This window comes from Podarcis filfolensis, assembly GCF_964270895.1.
Source record: "Podarcis filfolensis genome assembly, chromosome: 9".
In the NCBI taxonomy this organism is placed as follows: Eukaryota; Metazoa; Chordata; class Lepidosauria; order Squamata; family Lacertidae; genus Podarcis; species Podarcis filfolensis.
This window is the reverse complement of record NC_139610.1, coordinates 32,263,773-32,289,734: the sequence shown is the minus strand read 5'-3', so window position 1 is coordinate 32,289,734 and position 25,962 is coordinate 32,263,773. Positions and strand designations below refer to the sequence as shown.

Genomic DNA, 25,962 nt, shown 5'->3' with positions numbered 1-25,962 from the left:
AAGCCACCCTATTTGCACCTTGTGGAGAGTGGCTGCTGGAAGCTGTTGGCGAGTGCTGGGTCTGCCAGCAGCATCAAAGAGCCCCAGCACCACCTGGCTGCCTTCCACCGGGAGGGTGGGCTCCATCTTTCTGGGAGGAAAGGCGCATCACACCCTCCTGGAGAAGGTAGCCAACCAGGGTCAGAGCTGGGGATCTCTCAGCTGGGAAGGGCAGGCTTCCCACTTCACAGCTGAACAGCCCCAATCCTGCTCCTACTCACGTGTAAGCAGGAACAGGGGCGAGGCTCTCTCAGCTGGGGGAAAGACCTCACAGATTCAGCTTTATACTCTCTCTGGTGCGGCAGAGTGTGATGGCGGTTTCACCAGCGGTATATCGCTGGTGAAACCGCCACTTGAGTCCCTCTGCCTCCAGCACCCAGCTAATTTGTTTCTCCCTCAGCGTGCTGGATGCTGGAGGAAGAGGGACTCAAGAACAGTGACTGTTTCCCCAGCAATATACTGCATACTGGTCCTGGGCGATATATCAATATATAGCCCAGGCCTATTAGACTGTCCACCTAGACTGCTGCCATTATTCTTATGCGCTAGAGCTGCAGATTGCCCCCATGCCTTGAAATGGCATCATGTAGCTCGCTACTACTTTCTTAAATAAGAGGAGTAGAATAGATCTGAAAGTACAAAGCACTGGACACAAATCCCTCTTTGGTGTTCTATGTGGCTAATGAAACTGGATGTTAATATCAGTCTTAATTAGCAGTGTGCTAATGTTTTACAGTTCTTGTCTGCTCTTTACTTGATGAAAATGATTTCTGTAAGTAATTACAGTAATGGGACTATTGGTAAAAGGAAGCACAATCAAAGGAGAATTAATGAGAAACCATTGATTGCAGGAGCTACCGGGTAATTGAATATGTAGCCATACCATTGTAAAACTTGTTGATTATTGTAAAATGATTTTTAATAGGTGACCAGGTAAGTGTTATTGATGAGGGGCTAAGTGTAGTGGCGGTGAATCCAATTCTGGATGGCAAAAGAGCTCTACATTTGATCCAAAAGCACTATAACAAGTCTTCCCCCCCTGCCCCCTCATCCAGAGACAGTTTATAGCAGAGTGGTTAATCCAGTGCTAGAAAGGCAGAGAAGCACATGTATGTTTTAGGAAATGTGTGGATTGAACTAGAAATATCTCTTAGGATGAGTCAATACAGTCCAGTAGCTAAAATATTTGGTTTGTATATTGAAATCTCAAGTTCAAATCTCCAGTCAGCCCCAAAGCTATAGATCACATTCAGAATTAGAAGCAAACCAAATGTAGAGATATCTGTTGCCTCCCCCACTTCCCCCATAGCCCTTTTCATGCCCCACTTAAACCGGAGGCAGCAATTCCTTGTTTCCTAAAATGTCACTGTGTCAGCATCCGCATCACCAGGGACCCTGGAAAATGTGGTTTCTCAAAGGCAGCTTCCAAGTGACAGGGACAGAGGAAGGCCTCATCCTGTGCCTCATCCAAGATGTTGAAGAATGGGACAGGTGAGGAAACAAGTTAGGCAGCTAGGCATTAACAATGAGTTGAGTTCCCCTTATGAGCTATGTAACTACTCATTTCAGCGCCATCACTAACCCAAAGCTTCCTTCCATTGATATATCTCAGCTGCTTCTGGAGACAACCTACCAATGGAAAAGTTCAAATATGACTCTTGCTCCCTTATATAGAGATGCAGGTTCCAGGCAGTACTTCTTTTATTTTTCCATAATCATAGTAGCTCATTTTGTACAGCCTGGTTCACATCCAGTCCTTTCTTATTATGTACGGTTGACAAATGGCATGAAGGAAAACAGCAGCTAAGGTGTGACTCAGCCCTAGTTCTTAGCCTCATGCACTTCCAGAGGGCATGCTAAGCTAAACTGCTGTTCTGAGCATCTTGCAGGAGGGTTAAGATAACTCCCCCCCCCCTTCTACTGTTCATTGTGGCACAGTATAAGCCATATAACAAGGATGCATTCCTTTTTCACATGGCCAATCAGCCTTCCTTTCTTCCATGCAGTGTGTTGCAGGTGAGGATCATGTTTTCCCATCCAACAGTTTTATTATTGCCTAATATTTGCTTCCATTTTGTTTTGAGTATTTACTACTGCAATTCTGCAAGGAAAACTTAATCGTTTGCCAATAGGCATCAGGAAGCAAACATGTAAGCAATGTTATCCTTCCTGCTTTATACTTTTACAGTGTTGTAGATCAGGCATGTCCAACTCGAAGTAGCCTGTGATCTACGATCCAATATAAAAACTGGCAGTGATCTACCATCCAGGGATGGGTGGGTGGGCACACGCTGCCGGCTGCTTCTCCCGAGGGGACTGGGATAGATGCAGGATGGGCGGTAGGGATGGGGGCAGGAAGGGTGGCAGGGATGAGGGCAGGGTGGGCAGCAGGAATGGGTGCAGGGTGGATGGGTGTGTGCTGGCTGCTTCCCCTAAGGGGGCAGGCCCTATCTGCTTCCCCCGAAGGAGCTGGGATGGGTGCAGGGTGGGCGACAAGGATGGGTGTAAGGTGGGCGGGTGCTTGCCGCCCACCTCCTCTGGCACCGCCCACTTCCCCAGCCATGGCTGGGGGGTGCGGGGTGAGTGAGCTCATGCCAACGGGGCAGGCGTGGGTGCGCAAACAGTGTCAAAACAGCTCCTCCCGCGAGAGGAGCTCAGGACAAGATGGTGGCTGCTCAGCCATGTCTCCAGCAGAGGGAGACATGGCAATAGACCAGAATTCATACCAGGATTGCCTGATCGATCGCAGTTGATGCCTTGGACATGGCTGTTGTAGATGAATCTGACTGCTTTTGGCTCAGTTTTCTATTACTGTGCTATTAAAGAGATATAATCGTAGCACATCTTGCCTCCTTGGCTGATTTTCTATTCAAATCAGCTCAGATCTGTATTCCCTCAGCCACATAAATCTCTCCTCTAATGGCGGCCTCCTGCTTCCTTGTTGAATTTTGCATTGGCTGCATCCTTTCAAGAATACAAGACAGTAAGCTTAGTCTCTGTTTTCAGAGGGGAACATTTTTTAACAAAACATAACAAAAATTAGGGAGTCTGCATATTTTATTTCCTTTAAATTCATGAAAAAATAGGGAGCTCATTAATACAATAAAGAAAATGTAATATTTGTGCCCCAATCATTTGGCTAAAATTGAAATACCTTCCCACTTTAAGATATTCCAAAGTTTGGCTTCCTGTAATGGAGTGGTGGGGAATCTGTGATCCTCCAGATGTTGGAAGACTGCAACTTCCATCACCCTTGATCATTGGCCTTGCTTTCTGGGGTGGATAGAAGCAACATCTGGAGCCACAGGTTCCCTATCACTATCATAACAGAAACAACAAATGCCTTATCCCTCAGACAGAAAGGTATCTCTACACTGAAAATAGTGCACAATCTGGTCCTGGGGGTGGATAGATTTTCCCCATTGCATTTGGAAACCTTCCAGTTATTCATAGACAATTTCAATGTTGTCCCTTTCATTCGCAGTGATGTCAGCTGATGTGTGGGTGCTGATGGTTTGGGAGCTATGGGAGAAATCCATTCCCCTGGTAGGCCAAGCCCATGCTCTAGGAAGCTTTGTATTGCTCTGATCCACAGAGCAGTTTCTGGAGTTGGAAGGGTCCAGCCCGCTTCCACTCCAGTTAATTGATCAGTCAATCTCAGTTAAGTGGCAGGGATGGTTTCTGCTCTTGGTTTGCCTTTTTGCTTTTCCTAGCATGGAAAGTTATTTTTATTTGGACATGGAGTGGTGAGGTGGTCGTCTGCCCCTTCTAGACCGGGAGGGAATTTTGATGGGAGGAGAGAAAAGAGGTAACAGGAATGCCTTCCCCATTTTGCTTTGTGAGCTGCCTTCCTGCTGTTTCTTATATTTTGATATATGGTGGGGAAGAGAGCGGCAAAGCGGTTGCCTTCTCCCGTTGCCTCAAGGCTTGCCACATTGCCTTTTCCTGCCCTGGAGGTTGTTTTATTTAGGGCTTTGTGGACTGTGCGTCAGTTGCATCATGTACCTATTTAAAGCAACCCACAGACAGCAACAGTAGGTGAGTCACAGTGAGTGCACTTTGCTAGCCTTGTTTGGCAGAAGAATATTTGATTTCCCTTTCCATCCCTTACCTTTCCAATTATTTTGCTAGATTTTTCTTTGTATTTAGATTCCTCTCCCACTTTAAATATCAGTAGCACCAAATGGAATGCAACTTGTATCCCGGGTCCAATGTATGACCCCTGTCCCCTTTGTTCCTCCGCTGGGTCTTTTGGTAGATCAGGTTCCTCAAACTCACCTCTATTTTGCTGCCTGCAATATGTTTCGTGTCAACAGGTCACACACACAAGGGCTAGGGGAAGGAAAGTAAAACATTTGCCTCTCTGATGAAAAATGTCTGTATATTCAACTCATTTGGATGTTGTTGACACTCTTTTCTTACTGTGGCAGGTTCAGGTCTCTTTAATAGTTAATAAGATCCAAACCACACAGCTCTGAAAGCAAACAACTTCTGCTGGTGGTGGGGATGTAGGTGTCTGTGTTAATCAGGTTGGGTCCTGTTAGTTGTAGATGATCATTGCGGATGTATCCTAAGAAACAGAAACATTACTTAGTGGAGAATCAGCAGCCCAGGAAGAACGGCTTCAGAAGGATGACCTACTGTGTAAGTGGCAGGGAGTGGCAGGGCTTTGACGAGTGTACGATGGAGGCTGGAGGACTGGAGACTGACCAATGAGAGGAGGCCAGTGATTTATAGGGTTTTATGCTACCCGCGAGGCAGGAGCCAGGGCAGAAGGAAGTGAAAGACTCCCCTTCAGGATGTGTTGGAAGTGGGAAAAGAGCTTGTTCTAGCAATAGGCAGGCCAGCCAAGTCCCCACCATCCCCTGCCCCACCACCTCCTAGAAGCAGGAGGAGCTAGAGGAAGCAAGCGTAGCAGCAACTTCCATGTAGGAGTCTTTGCCAATTGCTTGCATGCACTCTGTCAGACAAGCGTACTTAAGCCCAGGTATGTGTGGTCCTACTGTTGCTCCAACTATATAGCCAGCACACAAGCCTGGGAAAGTTATTGCCAGCTGTGTAGTAACCCAAAGCGTGTGTGCATGTGCGTGTGCGTGCTGTGCACCTTAGGAACTTCTGTAAGTGCTTGTTTTTGACAATAAAGAATTAAACTACCAGTGAAGTAGCACTTGCTCTCACAGAATTGGTGCATTATATGGCAGCTGTTGTTGTCACTATTGTTGCATGTTATAACAATAATATCATCCATGCAGTGCAAGGTGACATTGTATCCTCAGAACAGTGCTACAAAATAGATTAGGCTGAAAGACAGTGACCTGCCGAAAATCTCCCACTGAACTTCACAACTGGGTGGGAATTTGAACTCTAGTCTCCCAGGCCAGTCAATCAGTTGATGCTTTATTATACAGCAATACCAGTACTCCCAATTTTGAGTCAAGACATACCCTCAGGGCAGCCATTTTGTGTCAAATCATGCCCCTTCATGGTAGCCATTTTATGACTGGTGCCCACAACATTCTTTCAGTATGCAAATGTGATCCCTGACCCCAAAGATTGGCAGCCACTAATCTAAATCAGCCTTAAGGTTGCATGAGCAATTGTGTGCACTCAGATACCACACTATTGTTTGAGCATGCTCAGGTATGCTTATCTCAATGTCGCTTTGTAGCTGCCATTCACGTTTATAGCTCATGTCATGCACATGATCCCATCAATATTCTTTTCTTTTCTTTTTTCTGTCTAGCCCCATTTTCCCAAGTCATTTACTTGTGGAGTGACTTGTCACACATAGTAACTAGAGCCTGGATGGGCATGTACATTTCCATTAAAGAACAAAGATTTTCAGAGTAGGGGGAGAGATGATTAGTTACAGGTATATGCCGTATTTTTTGCACCATAACACTCACTTTTTTTCTCCTAGAAAGTAAGGGGAAATGTCTGTGCATGTTATGGAGGAAATGCCTACGGGTGGCATGCCTACAGATTTTCCTCCTCTAAAAACTACATGCGTGTTATGGTCGGGTGCGTGTTATAGAGCAAAAAATACGGTAATTAGGATTTATTAACAAGGGTTCACTAACTCTTCAAGCACCAGGAGGCCCCAGTGACAAAGCATAATTGGAAAGAGCCCAATAACAGCTACACTTTTGTATTTCTCCATTCAGATCAATGCACTAAAAGGGATGTTTGGAAATGGGTCTTTTAAATTTTCTGTGTCCTGGTGTTGTTTTCTGTTGCTGGTTTTAAATCTGGATTTATCCTGGTGCTGGTTTTAGATTTTATGATTAGTCATATTCATATTTTTTTACTTTTACTTTTTAATTTTTTTGTCAGTGTATACTACCCAGAGAACCTCTGTGATTGGTCAGTATATAAATAGTGTGTATTAGTAAACAAACAAATAAAATTACAGAAATCTGTTCTCTGTCCCCTTCCTATGTTGCATGGTTTGAGGTCAGTCAATTTAGCAATTGCGTAGCACCATAGTACAATGTCCCTCTTCCATTTTGAGTCATCGTACCAGGCTTCTTAGTCTTGTGCTAGGCTTCTTTTTCTCCCACAGACATTCTGAAATTAGCTTTTGCCGTTAATCCTGGCTGCATAGTGCAATATGCAGTGGAATTGTGTAGGACTCAGGCCATGTAGTCATACCAGGAAATCCTTGGTTTTTACCATAGTTTAAACTCCTTAGGGTCTCCCCACCCACCCCAATCATAATACATTTTCGAGAGCCCAAGACATTTTAGGTGACATTTAACTAAGCTTTACTCAGAGTAGATCCATTGAAATTAATGAACTAAATTATGTTTATTAATCTCAATGCATCTATACTGCTTAAAACTTGGTTGAATGCTACCTTTTGAGTCTACTGAAAAAGGGCACAAGATGGACTGAGGAACAAAGGGATCCATGTCCTCAGGCTTAAGAAAAGGCTGAATGAATAGGAAAGGGTTCTTCGTTGGTGGGTTGGGTTTAAGTTCACTAGTGAAGAATTCATGAGGGCTACAGAATTTCCCCACTACTTTATATGTTTGAAAAATGCCCAGCTTGACCCAACCTACCTCATAGGGTTGTTGTAAGAAAAAAGAGAGGAAGAGAGAACCATGTACAGTGGTACCTCTAGATGCGAATGGGATCCGTTCCGGAGCCCTGTTCGCATCTAGAAGCAAACATAACCAGCAATGGCACGTCTGCGCACACGCGCGTTGCTTTTTGCTGCTTCTGCGCATGCGCGTGACATCATTTTGAGCCCAAGGTCACCCAGCAGCAGCATGTGGAGGAGCAGAGAATCAAACCCGGTTCACCAGATTACGAGTCCACCACTCTGAACCACTACACCACACTGGAAAGTGATGTGTTTACTCCCTTGTTAAGCTCCAATTCCCAGCCCTGTTAACAAACCGCAGTTCCCAGGATTTTGGGGGAGGGCACTTTAAAAGTTATTTAACTGTATGGTGTGTATGCAGCCATAGAGTTATGTGATGAGATCTGAGCAAGGGACTCTCCTTCCTTTCTAAACTGTGCCCCTGAAGAGTTACCCATGTTAGTTTATTTTTGACAACAGTGTCTCAGTTATTTTGTTGCCGAGTGCTCAAAGCTGGAACATATGAATGCTTGAAAGTATCAAACAAAGTAAGGGAGAATAAAGCTTTGGTCTGTGAAACACAGTACAGTAGTGACACTTGGAGGCATTTTGATTCATTAACATCCTTGAGTTACAATAAGATTTGGTGCATATTCCGTCGAATAGGTGCAGATGTTAGGTGTATTCTTTAATTTGTGCACGCCACTAAGTGCTTTAATAAATCAGGCCCTGAGAGCAAATATTTACAAATCCTTTACTGTAAAGGTAAGGTGCCCTTTGTGTGAACGTCTTACAAACGCACCTGCGACATTAAATTTTCTTGCAACCGCACTTAGTCTGAAACCAAGGAAGACACCTGACCAGTTTATGACTAATATATACTGATTTTGTGGCTGGAGTGTTTTTAAATGGATTCTTAAATAATGCAGCAATTATCTCGTTTGTGCACTGTGTGGTGGCTGCTGTGTTATTCTACCTTAAATTGCAGGGCACCGCATGTAAGAGATGGAATAATTAAATTCTGGTGGAAAGGTGTAAAAAACCCATTGAGGAAACAAGCTGCTGACACTGCTGTGGGTTTCAACATATGCAACTTGCTGAACAGATGGAATTGTTTCCCCATGATATTTAAGAGAGTTCTAGAGCATGGGGCTTTTCTAACATCTGGAGACCAATTTCTGAAAAAAAATCCATTGGGTTCCTACCTCAGGTTTTTTAGGTAAATGAATAATATATACGCCCTATGGCTTCCTGCTGAGATTTCCCATTCTCATTCAAAATGAAATAAGCAGTTTGGAGGTTGGCTGGGGAAAGAGAACTACAGTGTTGAATCCCATTGCTTATATTTGTGGTAGGTGAAGTAATCTTTGTAAAATCCTTCAGTCTTTTATTTTACACACACAAACACACCAGTATATCAAAATACTTGTTCAATTAATCCTGGGTGTGGAGTGCATCTTAGACATGACAAAACATATATGGGAAAGGCAATTCCATCCAGGAAGCAGCAGGTATGTGCAGTGTCACATTTAATAGTGCATGCCGTGTGTGTGTGTGTGTGTGTGTGTGTGTGTGTGTGTGTGTTGGGAAGCTGTGGCTATTACTAATTTCCCAGTGGCATTCATGTACTCGTGATCATTAGGCATGGTAATCAATGCACCGTTTACCTGCTGCTTTGTACAAAGGCCTATCTGTGTATAAATTCAAGTGAAGCAGCTCTGTGAAGCCATTTATATATACCACATATGCAGTGCTGTCTGCTATTAGTCCATGGCTTGTGCTTTTTTAATGGAGTTGTCCTTTCCAAGATGAAAGGGCCATAGCCTTTGCCTCCCTGTATTTTAAAAGTAAGCCATAATTGACTGTACAGTTCTAAATCTTGTACCATTTAGCAGGGCTAGCCCTGCCGTGCCACAAGATGAAACGACCCACTCCAGGTAGCACCACTGTTGAGAGTGGCAGTGTTGTACCCTGGCACTGCCTCTGTATTTGCCCTCATGAGTGGTGGTGAACCACAAGGCATAAAGAGCAGCAGTAGATGCTGTTCAAACCTCCCTGTCATCCCATTCAGTGAGGAGGTGGAGACACCTGAGATGGTAACCAGCCTTGGCAGAAGGAAGGAGGAGCTAGACCAGGCATCCCCAACCTTCCGCCCTCCAGATGTTTTGGACTACAATTCCCATCATCCCTGACCACTGGTCCTGTTAGCCAGAGATCATGGGAGTTGTAGGCCAAAACATCTGGAGGGCTGCAGGTTAGGGTTGCCTGAGCTAGTCAGTGAGCACCTGTGGCATACTTTAGCAGGAACAGCAAACCACCTGGTGGGGAGGGCAAAGGGGGGGAGGAATGCAGCAGAAATTCAATGGGATTTACTCAGTGGGACTGTGCAGAGGAGAGCAACTTTACAAAATTGTAAGTAGGGGATAGTTGAAATCAGAAACTGGTGTCTGATTAAAAAAAGAAATAGTGTTGGACCTGGCATGCACCATTTGAGCTCCACTTCAGGAAGCAAAGGGCCTTGGGCCAGCACAATCATTCAGTATATAAAACAGCGTGTCACACATTTCTCTTTGCTTTCTAGTTCACTGTTTCTGTACCCAAAAGTAAAGTGCATTCTAATTGGAAATAAACGGCTCTAATGGAGACCTTAAAATCTTTTTCTCCCTTGAAATGTGTGTTTTATTTAACAGAAATGCTCACCCCAGCCCAGAGCACTTAGACAGTTAAATGTGGATTCTTCCGTTTGAATACTTTGGACCCATTAGTTGGAGAATGCTATTCATGAGAAATAAAGCAGAAAGGCGAGGGGTGTTTGGTAGAGTGCCAATTACAGATTGCTTTTTCAAGATGTGCTTCTCTGTCATAGAGGTTTTGGCCTCGTTAGCTTTTGGTTTTAGTTCGCTGTTCTTCTGCTGTTTCATGCCCACAAATGCAAGTGTTTGTTTGGAGTTTTAGTTCATTGGAGCATTAGAAAGACACACTTCTCCAAGCAAAATGATATGACTCATGTTATCTGCGGCTTCTCACTTAAGGGGTTTCGGTGGTTCAGGAAAGGGCATAAGGTATATTGGATGCTGGTTTTGATATGCACATTGAAAGTGGAAAGAGAGAGATTGGAATGGAATGGAAGAATGATGCAAATGGCATGAATTCAGACATGAATTCTGGGCTAAGGATATAAATCTGACACTTGTAAAAATCAATCATTGCTTGCTTACCATAGAAACAGAACACAAAACTTGTTACATGGTTTTTGGGTTGATTCCCCTCCCCTTAATTTACTTATCAATTCAGTACTGTAGTTCTGAGATCTGTAATACCAGGCCAGGTTCAAGGCCCTGAGCAACTTGGGTACAGGATGCCTTAAGGACCACCTGAGCCCTTATATACCAGTTTGATCGCTGACCTCATCTGGAGGGGTGCTGCTAGTTGCTCCCCATGTTTCAGAGGCCCAACTGGCCTCAACCAGAAGTCAGGCAATTAGAATCACCAATTCCATATTGTAGAACACTCTTCCAATAGAGATTTGACAGGTATCCTTGCTTTTGAATTTCAGGCATCTCTTGAAGGCCTGTTTATTCCAACAGGCCTATGAAACTTATTACATTTTTTAATCAGCCCACCATTTTAACAATGATTTTGTAACATGTTTATGGCAATTATATTTTATTGTATATGTTGCCCTACACTATGGTGTTACATATTATAAAATTGGTACCTCACAAATTACTCATTTTAGAGGGTGAGTGTATTAATTCAGTTTGAAACACATGGGGGGAAACAATGAATTCAACCCATGAACTGAGGTGTTGAATCTGCACTGAATCTCCTCAGATACGGAGGAGAAGGACTGACAATTAATCGTACACAATACTTGGAACGAACTACTGCTGCACTTCTCAGAAAAGCTGACAGTGAAGAGGAACAATTTTCTGAAGTATGAATATTAGAACAGTGTAGCAGAAGTCAACAGTGTTGGGTCTATTCCCCTTTTCTCATTCCCTCTAAAGATTCGGGGAGAACAGGACACGCAAATCTCTAGAGAGAAAGAAAGGAAATATAGGGTGCATACCAGGGTCAAAATGAAGTGTTTTTTGTCCGCCATTTATTTCCATCAGAAAAAATCTGGGCATTTGCAATCATTTCCTTTATTAGAGTTTCCTGCAGAATTAAAACTGAGGCTATCAAACAGCTAGATCAGCTGGTTGTGTCTATTACCTTTGTGATGTCTATTGTGTTTCAAATAATAGCCCTATATCTGCTTTTACTCATATGAAAGACATCCACATGTAGCAGCAGGAGAGGGACTGCAATTCTAGCCCCCTTCCATATTGCGGTCCCCATTGCTGCACCACACCTGACTGCCACAAGTTTGGCACAGAGTTGTAAAAAGGGAACCATTTACACAAACAGCTGTTTGCATACAGGTGTTCCACATGAGCACACCACCCATGGGCGTGCTGCTTGTGTGAAGTATATTTATACAAGAAGCTGTTCATGCAAAAGATTCCCTCTTCAGATCTCTGCACTCAATGTACAAAGGTCAGAGGCAGCACAGCGGTAGGGATGGGCCTACTCTAGATGCTACATGTGAATGCTTTATTTCCAAGTAAACATGAACAAGGCTGTTGTTTTGAGTACTTCACCACTGTTCATTTAATGTAGTGCAGTCAGGTATAGTCTCTGTGAATATGTCATATTGACAGGAGAAATTGTCTTTCTTTGAATAAGGAATAGAATGTTGAAGCTGAAACATGCTGGAACCTTTAAAAAGCAGCCTTAATATCAAAGCACTCATGTACCTATATCACAATAATACTTGATATTTGTACCATATCTTTAAGAATCCACAGATGATTTTCACTAAACCAGTAAGGGGAAATCACTGCAATATCCTTGTATTAGTGAGAATTCTAAACTGCCAAGAAAAGGAAAATTAAGGTATGCTGGGTATGCGCACAAGAATAGGAACAAACACAGGGTAACTTTGCCTGAAAAAGTTAAATTGCCATATTTCATCCATCTACTCATTAATATTTTCTGATACTTGGCAATACTGTATTTTTCAGCAGTTGGGTTTTGGGCTGATTGAGATAGACAGACACACAAATCAATACTCTCTCTCTCTCTCTCTCTCTCTCTCTGTGTGTGTGTGTGTGTGTGTGTGTGTGTGTGTGTAAAACAAATGTACATTATGCAGCTGAAGTCCATGAAATTGCTGGGCAAGGCTCAAGGATGGAGAGAATCAGTCATTAGTAGAATGTGGCAAGCAAGAGGCATGGTCTTGCAGGATCTGAGAAACCTCCCTAGGGAACACAGACGTTGCTGTGATAATCAAAATTTAAATCAGAGATGGGGCACCTGTTACCCTCCAGATGTTGTTGGACTCCAATTGCCATCAGCCTCAGCCAACATGGCCAATGGACAGGGGATGTGGGGGGCTGTATTCTAGCAATGAGTGGCTACTACCCTTGATGGCTGTGCTTTACCTCCACTGTCAGAGACAGTATGTCTCTGAATGCCATTTGTTGGAAATCACAATTGTGGAGTGCTGATACAGTCATGTCCTGCTTGCAGGCTTCACATAGACATCTGGCTGGCCACTGTGCAAAGAGGATGCTGGACCAGATGGGCCTTTAGCCTGATCTAACTAGCCTCTTGTATATTCATACCTGCCTTAAACTCCTCCTGGAGTAGGCCAACCTACTGACAACTCTAATTTGAAGCCTTGCCCTGCCATACTGCTGAGGGGCTGCAGGTTCCAATTTCTAGCTTCTTAGGCAGGAGCCTATGTGTGAGTCACATACCTTGTGTGTCTGGTGCATTGGTGAAGAGAGTCTGGGATCCTAATTTGGTTATCTCAGTTCAGTGGCTTTGGGAGCACAGTCAGATGTTGAAACCTCCTCAAGGTTGCCCTCATTTTCACAACTGGGTTGTGCCATGAGTATTTGTGAGCAGTCAAGGCCTGACTGCTCCTCATCTGCATCAAGTCCATCTCCTCCTTGGCATCACCATGTCTAAAAACAGTAGTAGATCACAAGATTAGTCATTTTAAGTTTTACATTTGAATTACAAATGAGAGAGGGAGATGGGGGGAAAGAAATATATACAAACCAGTATAAATATCCCTCCGGAAAATTGCCTTAGGAAAAGGCTGTTAGTCTGAGTCTCCGGAATCAAGTTGTCAATAACAGTCTAAACTACTAAATAAATAATGCGCATACAGACAGGGAAGTACCACAGCTGTGTTTTTTAAGACATTGTTTCTTGCGAATTTGCAGTAGTTTGTAAAGCAAGCACTGCTCACCTCCTGTGGAGTACTTGACAGATCTGTTTTGGAAATTACTCTAATAACAAACAATTAGGTTCTCTATTGATTTATGTGTGTTCTCTTTCAAAATTAATGTAGCTAAATGTCAATCTACAAGCAACAATGCATTATATATTACATCGCTTCCTTCTAAAAACGTGATAGATTATATCAGCCAGCATCCCAGCAGAAACCAACATAGCGTGCTGGCACTCTTAATTAGACAGGTAAGGGTCTATGTAATGGAAAAGCTGTTATTATTTGCAAACATCACCCATTTTTTGTTTTAGATTATCCTTCCTCTACTCAACTTAAGAGGGAAATGTGGAGCCTCAATGGGGGAAAATAGGACAATGGCTTCCTTTTTAAAAAAAAACAACAAAAAACAATCCTGTGCCATTTCTAGTCCTTTTCTTAATACTGACGTGTTTCTAAGCCTGGAGTATTTTCAATGCTTGGCAAATTCTCTCTAAATTTAGAATTCGGAACAAAACCTGTTAGCACAAACAGAATGTTGGCAGTTTTAACACATCCGTAACAGCTGTTATAATTTGCTATGATTTTTTATGCTACATCATAAAGAAAAGGTCATAACTCTGATCTCCTAATGCAATGGGCATATTCTTTCTTTTCCTGCTGTGGACTGCCAATTAAAAAGAATGAGTAATGAGGGAGTATACTCTTTGGAGCAGCCAATTCTCAGAACCATTCATTTTCTTTTATCCTCCAACCTAATTCCAGGAATGTACAAGACAAGAATAAGACATATCTTGTCATTTCAGGATAATATCATGTAATTTTAGCATTATAAAGCATTTTTCTCCCTTTTTTGATAAGGACAGAATATATCTGATATGGAAAAGTGCCATTTCTTTCTCTTCTGAGGGTTTTATCACTTCAGATGTGACCTTGTATAATTAAATATATTTCAAATATAAAGAGAAATGGCACTGGTGCAGGTAATAGAATCCTTTATTTTATGTTAAATGGTTCTGAAATGAAATTATACAGAGCAGGCAGTGGAATATGGAGAAGGGTGATGGATACTACTTATTGTTTCCTCTAGAATTCATTCTATTTGATTTTATTTAGCACAATCATAGGAGGAAACAATTATGGTTTGTACTACATTACTGGGATTTCAGCCTAGCCCTTAATTGCCTTAACTCAAAAAAAAAAAGAAAAGTAACAGGAATTGAAGCAGACACTAATTGCTTATTACTTTATTTTTTTAAAAGAAAATTATTATATTGTACATAGAGCCACAAGCAGATTGCCATCCTAGTGTTTCATTTTTCTCCTGCAAAATAAAGTCAGGTATGGCCAGTGATAGCAATAAGGCTACTTCAAAGCCTTGCTTACTAAAGCAATAATAAATGAATTTGAAAGAAATCCTCATGCCACTTTAATAAAAATCCTTATTCTTCCCTTAAACTCATTTCTTCTAAGCCATAAATATGTGCAGCCAAGATTTCCTCTGAATCTATATCGCATCCCAGTAGACTTGCCTGATTATACTAGATACAGTTCAGCTAAGCTCTTTTAATTAAGTTGTATGTGAGAAGGGCACGACTGTGTTTTCTTGTGCCAAAAATCCAATACTTGAGTGAAATATTGGGCCCTCACCACTACAGTTCCAAGCATGGATGAAAGTTGCAGAAGACAGGGTTTGCTAAGACATGGAAGCAATAGAAAATAGCCTGAGAAGTAACTATAAAAGTAATACAAATGCCCCCTCCTCAGGAGAAAAAGTAAAAAAAGAAAGAAAGTTGATGGGCTTTAACTTTTCAACCTGCACTTTGTATACTGAATGTGACTTCTTATATTAGTTCTATTTTGAGTTTAACAGCTTTATATTAATCTAAAGAACCAGCAGCAGCTCTTCATCATTTCATTGTTCTTGGAAGGCAAGCACATTGGTTCCAGATTTATAAGTACTCTTTTCGCCTCAAATTACAGTTTTGGCACGGAATACCATCACTGTGTGAAATATGGCCTCACAGATTTGTTCTCTCTCAGTCATGGTGCTAGCATTCATAATTTAATCTCCAGAACTATTATTTCACTATGCTGTTATCTTGAAAGTAATACAGTGACATTGCTAGATTAAAAAGTGGCTTTTTATCCAAAAGTGGCTATTTATTTTGTTGTAGCAGCCAGAAGTGCAGCACCCTCGTTTCCATGTATTATTCAGAGAATACAGAAGTGTATGTTTCCAGTATCCAGAAAGAGATAGAGAGACCAGCATACTAAACACTTGCCATGGGAGCAGTAAATGAGGCAGCCAGTATAGTGCAGTGGTTAGTGTTGGACTATGACCAGAGAGACCAGGGTTTGAATCACCACTCGGCCATCAAGCTCACCGGGTCTCTCAGACTACAGCTCACACTGTCTCTCAGACTAACCTATCTCATAGGGTTGCTGTGAGGCTAAAAGGAGGAGCAGAGAACCATGTACACCACCTTGAGCTCCTTGTAGGAATACGGTGGTATATAAATGTAATAAACAATAAGAAGCAGCCTGTCTTGGGATCAAATGTAAATATTATGATTCCCAAATAAAGGCCACTGAAAAGCATTCACATGTATTAGAACTTTGCTCTTTGAGCTTTTACATCCACTGGGGTGAGAGCTCAGTTATCCAGGAAACTGCTCCAATGAATATAGCAGGATATTGGAATAAACATTCATAGGATGTTTCTATTGCTCTGTTACTACATGTGCCCTATATACACCAGTGTTGGCTTTTGTAGGTGCCCAGTGGTGTATTGCCACGACTATTCACCTGAGATCCTCAGACTCCCTTCCTGAGAACATTAGTTCAGGAGCAAGGATCTGCCCTACATCTTCCACAGTGAAGGCGAATGCAAATAATTCACACCACTAAGCCTCATTATTCAAAGATACAACCACTTACCTAGTTGCTTTTCTGCTTCTGATGTATTTAAAGGCGGGGTTGGTTGGTTGGTCTTTTTGTTTTCAATGAATCCTTGAATTCTTTTTTGCATCCTGCTTAGTTTGCTCACATTTTTCTGTTTGAATTTGAGGTTGCGTAAAATACAGTCAGGGTCAATGCCCTGACTCCCTCTCTGTAGTCTAGAATATGAAGCATTAAGACACATCACACGCACAGATATAGCCCATGCCACAATTCTTCCTTACAAATTCTTCCCACTGGGCTATTTTCAATCTTCCCCCAGCCCCAGAATCACTTTTGAGACTATGACAGTTAACTTTTGGAGAACAGGGGTTTCACCTTCAGATTACCTCAGCTAACTCAGTTATGGGAACATATGTTTGCCACAATTACATATAATCCCACCCTATTAGCTATATATTTTTTTTCTTTTTGAATGAAGAAATGCTCTGGGTATAGAGAGGAGGCTGCTAGTAAGATAATCTGGAGAAAGTTTTCTTTGTGTTGCCACAGAAAAGTTTTTTTGAAATACTTTATGTTGGACTCCTCCTGCTTTCTGTTCTGTCCAATATTTTTTCTTTTATTTTTATTGGAATCAAGTACCCCCCCCCGATGATCTTCTAATTTTCCTTGGTGGCCCTCCTTTTTTACATTCTTGCACATATTGTTACCAAAATACACTGCTGTAAAGAAAGAGGAAGCGTAATCTTTTCCATTTTATATATCTTATTCTGGAACACACACAAAAAATGTTCTGTATGCTATCATTTTGCTGTAGCTGGTTTTCACTACTATTCAGCCATTCTTCTTTTCTTAAATATAAAAAATATACTGAGAGGGGAGCTACATTCATATATTATATCTCAGTTGCTAAATTATTCCCTTTTGTTATTTATACTAGCTTTCACATTTCAACTGATATAATTAGTTTACAGTATGGTAAACTGTTTCAAGTGCTGATAGTCACAGAGGATATGTAAATGAATTACACAAACTCCTATTCAACACTACACACACAAAAAATTCCAATGGAAGCTTATTAAGTTCAATCAGTGCCATTTAAGGTTGTGCAACAAAGGAATGCATTCCTAATGCCACATAAAAATAGCAGAACTGAAATTTCCATACGCTTTTATTTCAGCAATGCACCAATGTTTTAGGTAGCAGTAATGTCACAAATAGTAGGTCAGTGACAGCCTACATCATGACTCTGAGGGGCCAATTCCAAGGTGCCTACAGCATGCCAGTGCCCTGTAAATGCTTCCCTGTTAGTAATTCTCCCTCCAGCAATTTCTCTCATTCATGTTCATTTATTATAATATCTTTATATCCCTTTAACATAACGACTAATTCAGTGTGGTTTCAAATCTGCAAAATATGCCAATTTTGTTTATAAAGAGCAACGTGGCAGACAGGTGCCAGAACTGCTGATAGAAAAACTACCTCTGATGTGCACAGTGATAGAGGACCAGGGGGGATTTGTTCAGTTTGCATTTTAATACAAACCTTCTGAATGTGGCTGCTAGTTGTAGGTGTTGCTGCAAGAGATGCCTGCAAAGCTTGCCAGGCCTAGGCTCAAAAACAAGTTTGGGGGACAGATTCTCACCTTAAAAGAAGAGGTGAGCATTGCAAGGCCCCTGAACTATTCTCTGGTTTGGATTAAATTATAGAGTTGGGAAACTGACATCTTCACCAGTCTGCTCCCCAAACCCCTCTCCCGTTTCCAAAGGGCACTGTCAGATCTCCCTCTTCCCCGTAGCTGGAGCACTTTGTTGTTGTTTAGTCGTTTAGTCGTGTCCGACTCTTCGTGACCCCATGGACCAGAGCACGCCAGGCACTCCTGTCTTCCACTGCCTCCTGCAGTTTGGTCAAATTCATGCTGGTAGCTTCGAGAACACTGTCCAACCATCTCATCCTGTCGTCCCCTTCTCCTTGTGCCCTCCATCTTTCCCAACATCAGGGTCTTTTCCAGGGAGTCTTCTCTTCTCATGAGGTGGCCAAAGTATTGGAGCCTCAGCTTCAGGATCTGTCCTTCCAGTGAGCACTCAGGGCTGATTTCCTTAAGAATGGAGAGGTTTGATCTTCTTGCAGTCCATGGGACTCTCAAGAGTCTCCTCCAGCACCATAATTCAAAAGCATCAATTCTTCGGCGATCAGCCGGAGCACTACTTCCTCTTAATAGGGAATTCGTGTTGCTTAAAGGGAAGAAGAAGAAGAAGAAGAAGAAGAAGAAGAAGAAGAAGAAGAAGAAGAAGAAGAGTAGTAGTAGTAGTAGTAGTAGTAGTAGTAGTAGTAGTAGTTGTTTGGATTTGATATCCCGCCTTTCACTCCCCTTCAGGAGTCTCAAAGCAGCTAACATTCTCCTTTCCCTTCCTCCCCCACAACAAACACTCTGTGAGGTGAGTGAGGCTGAGAGACTTCAGAGAAGTGTGACTAGCCCAAGGTCACCCAGCAGCTGCATGTGGAGGAGCGGAGACGCGAACCCGGTTCTCTTCTCCAGAAGAGGAGAAGGGGCGGGGAACTTGAAGGCTGAGCAAAATCTGAAGCTGGATTGGCTTGGGCCATAATCATGAGTGCAGGCAGGAAGTGAAGTTGCCCATCACTGGGTACCAATGCGATGCAGAAATGTACAGATCTGAAGTAAGTGAGCTGGTGTTAACCATCTCAAGAAAATTCGTTTCATCACTTTGCTTTTTGAGTAGTCAAATCTGATTCTTTATTTACAGCATTTGTTTTTAAAGGATGAGAACCAGTGCCTATTTTAAGAACACAATAGTAGACATCTTCAGTCATGGTAGACTCTCACTCGAATGGGCTTATTTTCTTATTTACTTGTTTTCAGTTACTTTTGCTCAGATTTTTTTATACATTGCTTTTACAAAAAATAATGACTATTGAATGGAAGACTCTGCTTTCATTCCACAGCAGAGATGTAAAAGGTTAATCTATCCCAGATGCTCTCCTATGCAGTACTGCAAATGTTGACACCTTGCTGAGTGCAGCTGGCCGGGAATGTCTTTGTTAGCTTGTTTTTCACTTAAGATAATCCTGGAGGGATTGTGTGACTGGCTGACATTTTGGCAGCCCCTTCTATGACCTTATAATTACACAAGGAATCCTTCAGTGTTTTGGTTTATACTCGTAAGGCAGAGCTGACGTGATCTATGAATTACTTTGCTCACTTAAGCAGCACTGTTTGCACATAAAAGGCTCTCTGAAAGTTGCATCCATTGAGGCTTTCCTTTTCCTTCCAGGCTGATAATCCCCCCCCACACCCAGTACATAGACTGGACTACCAGTGCCCTATCAGTGTATTAGCTTAGGTGAAATTATTTTTGGATACTTTCTGTGTCGTAAAAAATGTAATGGACACCAGGGTAGGACTTTTGAAAAGCTACAAACTTCTGATCCTGAGATGGTTTTGCATCTCGTTGCAATTTCGTTTTGCATAGCTTGTCAATATGTTCCTTCTAATGTACATCAGTGGTACAGATGATGAGGAAGCACAGTGGCTGAGGGTGCAGGCAACCTCCATGGTCCTCAACCTTCTCCAGGGATTTTTATGATGCATGGAAAGATTTGTGTGAACCCACTTTTGCCAAAAACTGCATTTATCTGACAACGATGTGGACTAGATTTTACATTTAAAGGAGGATGAACGATGGATGGCAATTCTGGAGAAATGAAAGCTGCAGTAAAGCGTAGCCACAGCATAAAGTATATTTGGAGAGAGGTCTTTGCCAAGGCCTCTGTTGATTTTCATTTCTGGTTTAGAGTAGGTTGAATAACTCCTTGTTTGGGTTTTTGCCCTTGCAAGTGTCCATCTTTGAGCAAAGTCCTTGTTGAAATTTTTATTTACTAACAAGAGGCTTATGTGTTTTCTTTTTTGCTTCTCTGTGCACAGCGCTGATCTCTGACCCTCCCTCTTTTTAGTGCTGGTGGAACTTGAAAAGAAGCATGCTGAAGAAAGAATAGGAGCCAATTTGTAAACCTTGTTTAAAATATAGACAGTAGTTTGGTGACAGCAGTAAGAGGCAAAGTTATCATCTCTGTGCAGACAGAAAGGGCTTCAGTGTTTTGATTGGCTGCCCCAGTTTAGTCTGTGGTGTATCTGTTTCTTAGGAAAGCAGCTTATTGTGGCTAATTTATTTCTCATACATCAAGGCTGTGTCTGGTTTAAAATAGGTGGTCAGGCAAAAGAAAATGAAAGGGCTTCTCACATGCAGTGTCTCAATGGACTCTCCAAGGCTTATTTGGAACAATAAATCAGATATTTAGTAATGGTACAAAGAGCAAAACAACCGCTACATGTTCTTTTGGGATTTTTAGAATCCAGGATTACAAAGGATGAAAGAAAAAGCTGTACCATTTCCTCCTGATAGTCTTCTATGCTGATTACTGTAGATGGAAAACTGCTATACACAATGTTTTTACTGCTAGTAATGTGGGTGCAAACCCCTTAAATAATTTGATGAGGATGCCTCAGATGCCCACAGAAATTCCAGCTGCTAAGGCAAAATCTGATCCCAAGGGTGGGAAAAGGTTGTGGATGATGTTGCATTGAATTCTCAATTATAGTTGAGAATTGACAAAAAGAAGGAAAAAAGTAGACACAGCAATGGGGTGGGAAACCACAGTACGCTGATGGGGATGCAAATCACACCCCTCCTTGGACATCATACAGATCATTTAATGAGCAGAGTGGGGATGCTAACCCCACCACCCGCTCCTCAGTGAGAGGAGGGAGGAACCATGTTCCTGTGTCTGTGTGTGTCCCTGGGTGCATATGTGTGCATGTGAGACTGTGCATGGAAGTGAGTGAGTGGTGACACCCACTTTTGGCCACACTCATCACTGGCATGAAACCCCAGAGAGTTAGCCAAGATGACTGCACCCCACAAACCAAAACAGGTTAGCCACTCCTAAATAAATAAAAGTATAGTGCAGAAAAATTAGAGTTGTCACTTTTCTATTATGGAAAAGGATACACTTGGACTTCACATTATTCTCAGTTTTATCACCCTAATTTTGGATGAAATGTTTGGTCAAGGCATGTGTTTCTTGCTCCTCCTTTAAATATTGTAAGGGAGACAAAGAAATCTAAATAGAGACCATTATTTGTGGTGTGTCATCCCTTTTGCTTGTATTTATTTGTGCTTCAGATTTGTCATAGCCAATGGCTAATACAATATAGTTATTTGGATTGGAATATTGTGAAGTTCCACTAGTTTGCTTTGATTTCATATGTTACATTGAAATGAATGGTTGCATTGCTTTGGACCAAGCCTAGCTTTTGGTCCCACATGTAGAGAATTCTGAAGTGTTCATCTGCATGACACTAGCTATGTCTCTATTTCCTCTTTTCTATTTTGTCATGCCCTATCATAAACACAGAGCTGTGATTCATTCCATAATTTAATTGTAGCTAATCACCTATTAGTTGCAGTAGGAAGATTATAATGTTGTCATGGGTCATAAACCTGCTTTTCCCGAAACATACAGGTTTGACATATTTCTTCTAAATTATTTGCATTCCATGACTGCTCAATGACTTGTGTCTTAACTAATTGGTTTTGAGAGTGACACACAGAATTCTAAAAACATTAGATTAGCTGAAAAGCCAGTAATCTCATCCTATTTTCCTTCATCTGTTCATTCTTTCTTCTCTTTCTATTTTACTTGCACCTGTTTCAGCATTATAACAAGATGCATTGTAAGAGAAAGTGGTACACACCAAAACTGTTATTATTATTACATTAGTATCTTACTTTTCCTCCAAAAAGCTTAAAGTGGTATACGTGGGTCTCCCCATCATTTTTTTCCCTCACAACAGCCCTGAGAAATAGGTTAGGCTGAGAGGCTTTGACTGCCCTAAGAGCTTCATGTCTAAGTGGGAAAATAACCCCTTGTTTCCCAGGCTCTAGTCCACCACACTGGTTCTCTCATTTTAAAGCAGTTGGAGCCACAAATCAGTGGAAGAACATGTATTAAACTCCCATCAGCTCCAGTAAAACAAGAGATAAGGAACTTGTGACACACCCACACACACTGCCCCAGATATTCCATCTGGCTTGCAGAGCGAAGCTGAGATGGAAGTACCAAGGGTAACCATGTACCCATCTTCTCCCTGCTCTCAGTGTGCTGGAGGACACCAAAGAAGGAGCGAGAGGAAAGGCTAGAGGCAAAAGGGGTGCCTGTCATGGACTAGCTGGAGGCAGAGGGGTGGTACAAGCTAGGACATCCCAGGGGAAGAAGGCTCAGAGCCAGGAGATTGGTAGTTGGACAATAATGAGGGGGAAGAGGGAGCAGACTGAGAGGAGGAGGTGTCGGAAATTGAAGAGGTAACAGGATTTAGTGAGCAGGGAGAGACTGTGGCAGAGAGCAGTCCAGAGGCTGGAGAGGAAGAGGGCCAAGAGGCAGAGATCAAGCAAGCTACTGAAGAGTCCAGGGAGTCTCCCCCTCCTGCTGTAACCATCTCCCCTCCCCCCGGAACAAAGAGAGATGACAAAGGAGCCTCAGGTTCATTAGGCAGGACCCAGGAGAAGAAGAGACTTAGGGAGCTGTGAGAAGGCAGGAACCTTCTGTCCTTGCCATCTATATCATTGGGTCAGGGTCTACTGGGAAGAGTTGCTATGCTATATCTACTTTCATTTGAGGAATACTGGAAGGTACGTGAACCACCCTGAGACCTGTGGATATAGGGTGATATAATAATAATAATAATAATAATAATGATGATGATGATGATGATAAGAATAATATGATGTAGAAAGCCACCATAGTTGTGTGGAATTGGTGTAATTGTGTGTGCTGCCTTGTGTGAGTGGAAGTGTTTTCTGGTAGTGCAAAGTCATCATTAGATGCAAGCAGAAGCGACTTGCTAGGTGAGGCAGAACCACTACACTAGTTTCCTGGCTGAGATGGCAGGAGGTCAACATCATGCAAAATCATCTGTGTAAGCAGCAAGTTGGCTCAGCCTGTGTGTTTGCATGGTGCCAAGCTCCACACCACTGCACCCCTCTTTCACCCAGTAAACAACAGCGACCCACCTGCTAGCACAGTGGCTCTGCCCCACCCAGTGAGATGCTTCTGGATATAACCTAGTCCAGACTGATTTACAGAATTCAAGTTCCCTAGACTATTACAAAATAAATCTGTCACCTATGAAGTTTAGCATACTCAGTGCCTAATCTTTTCTTTGCAGTGCCCAAACATGTTTTCTTACTAGGTTAAAACTGCTCCCCTGGCCTTCCATATTTCAAACAAATATCAGAGATGCTTCCAAAAGAGTGATAAACCCTTCTTACTGCATAGATTAGATAGGTTCATAAAGAAATGCTCTCATTCCAAGTATATGATCTGTATTAAATACCTAATTACTATATATCCAAAGCAACCCCGAAACCACTTACTCTCATGTAATTGTGTTAGCATTAATGGGACCACTCTGAATTATTCTGATTTTGAATTTTTACTATTGCCTCTTAAGCACGTGCATTGTATTTTATTTCTACGATGCTTTCATGCAGTTACCCTTTTATATACCTTTAAAGCAGCTTGGTTATTAGTATATATAGGTGGACTTCACACATTTAGGAGGCAATAATGGAGAACTTCAGCTACCCTGAAGAAGGAGACTATACATGGACATTACTTTGCTTCTAATCCCTAGTAAGACATCAGGAGTGGTCCAAGGAATAAACTAGATAATGTATTGGAAATCAATGCTCAAACTATTACCTCTTTTAATTTCTTTTAAAAGTAGCCTTGGGGCCTCAGATTTGATTGTGATTCTGATGCTGCACACACATGCCACTTTCCCAATTTAAATTGCCCCTAATTGTCCGATTAGGGAAAGCATATACATATTGATATATTGCCCCTAAAATATGCCCCACCCAATTTCAGTGAGGAAAATAAGAACGCAAAAACAGCAACCCTCCTCCTCCCTCACCACAATTCCAGTCCAGAAGGCCTTTGGCTTTTAAAATAAATAAATGAAAAGAAAGGAGACCTGGTCATGGTTCTCCAATGTCTCAGCTATTTGCCCTCTCTTCCAAGCTCTCCCTGGAAGACACTCTAAACTACTATATAAAAATAATATTTTTAATGTGCCTCACATGATAAGAGAGTGCATCCAACTGGTAAAACTGTATTTTTGTACAGTAAATAAAAAATCAATGACAAGTAAATTCAGTGCCTAATTATTGTTGCTGGCATCTAAACAATAATTCCCTCAATGCTAATATATTCCATTTCATGTAGGAAGCAGGAATCAAAACTGGAATACCCACCCCCCTCCAAAAAAAGAACAAGTTGTCTGTGAGTGTGTAATATGCAGTCCATTGAAGCTGACTGGACAAAAACAGAACTCAGACTGTGAGCCAATCTGATAAAGACTAATTGTGTGTATGATCCATGATAGTTTACTGACGGGAAACTGTCTCTTAATGGAAGGCAAATGCAGGGAGAGTTGGACGTCTGAGATAAAGCGAGTAGAATGATTAAGCAATCTGTGGATATAATTAAGCTGTAGCTGTATTCGCAAAAATATGGAGGTTTGGGCAAAGCAGAGGTTTTTGAGATAACTGCATTACAGACTCTGAGAGCACCAAGCTGATCTTGCTATTTACCACATGCAAGTAGCAAATAATGATTTGCTACCTTATGGCCACATAATTCCAGCTCTGTTGACAAGCATGAGAACAAAATATGTCAGAAGGAACTATATAATGGTCAGTAGGGGACAGCTGACCTCCAGGATAGTGATTAGGTTCTTCATTTTTCACATTATGCTCCCTTGACAGGAATTTTTCATTGGATTACCAGATTCACCTAAAAAAACCCACAACAACCCTTGAGAGTTGGCTGCTTCTCCTCACACTTTTATTTCTTATAGACTGTTTATTCTATTGGGAATGCTGATGCATTGTTTAATAAAAGTAATTAAAAATGCAAAGATTGCATACTCTGTAAATATAAATTTAAGGAAGCTGCATATAAAATGGGATTTATTTCATTTATTTTTACATCAGCATTTTATGTTGCTTTCCTGTTGCACATACAGCTTTACTACCAATGTGAATTAACAAAATAAAATCAGTAGGCAACGTAGTCAAGTGAATTAATGAATTAACATTACAAACTTTCATTATAAGAGCAATATTTAATACCATCAGAGTCAAAGCAGAACATTAAATGCTCACATAATAAAAAATCACGGCCTTTCAATAATGGAGAGAGAAAATTGGGCTCCTGGAGAAGAGATTTCCACAGCTTATGCTCCACCCTTTAGAATGCCTTGTTCTGTATACAAACCTAAACCTGATCTTGCTAACTGTAGTGGTGATTACATTTTTTTTTAATGAAGAAAAAATTCACAAAGTATAATGCATTGAAGTAATTTTCAAGTCACACAAAAAGCCAAGGCACCCATGTTGGCCCACAATAAAAAAATTAAAACCTACATTGCTTTTGCTTGGCCAAAAAACTGCCACAATGGCATGTGTAAGCTTTTCAGTTCTCCACTTGGGCTAGAAATAAGGTGGGAACCTCAGGTTCAGGTGCCAAATATGGGGTTCCAGGCTTCTCGATTTGGCCATTGGGACATTCT

General features: G+C 41.7%; 1 protein-coding gene across 4 annotated transcripts in view; it reads left to right on the top strand.

Moving 5' to 3' along the window:
• GALNTL6 (polypeptide N-acetylgalactosaminyltransferase like 6) overlaps positions 1 to 25,962 on the top strand; it is a 440,162-nt gene that overhangs the window by 264,556 nt on the left and 149,644 nt on the right. The window lies entirely within an intron of this gene.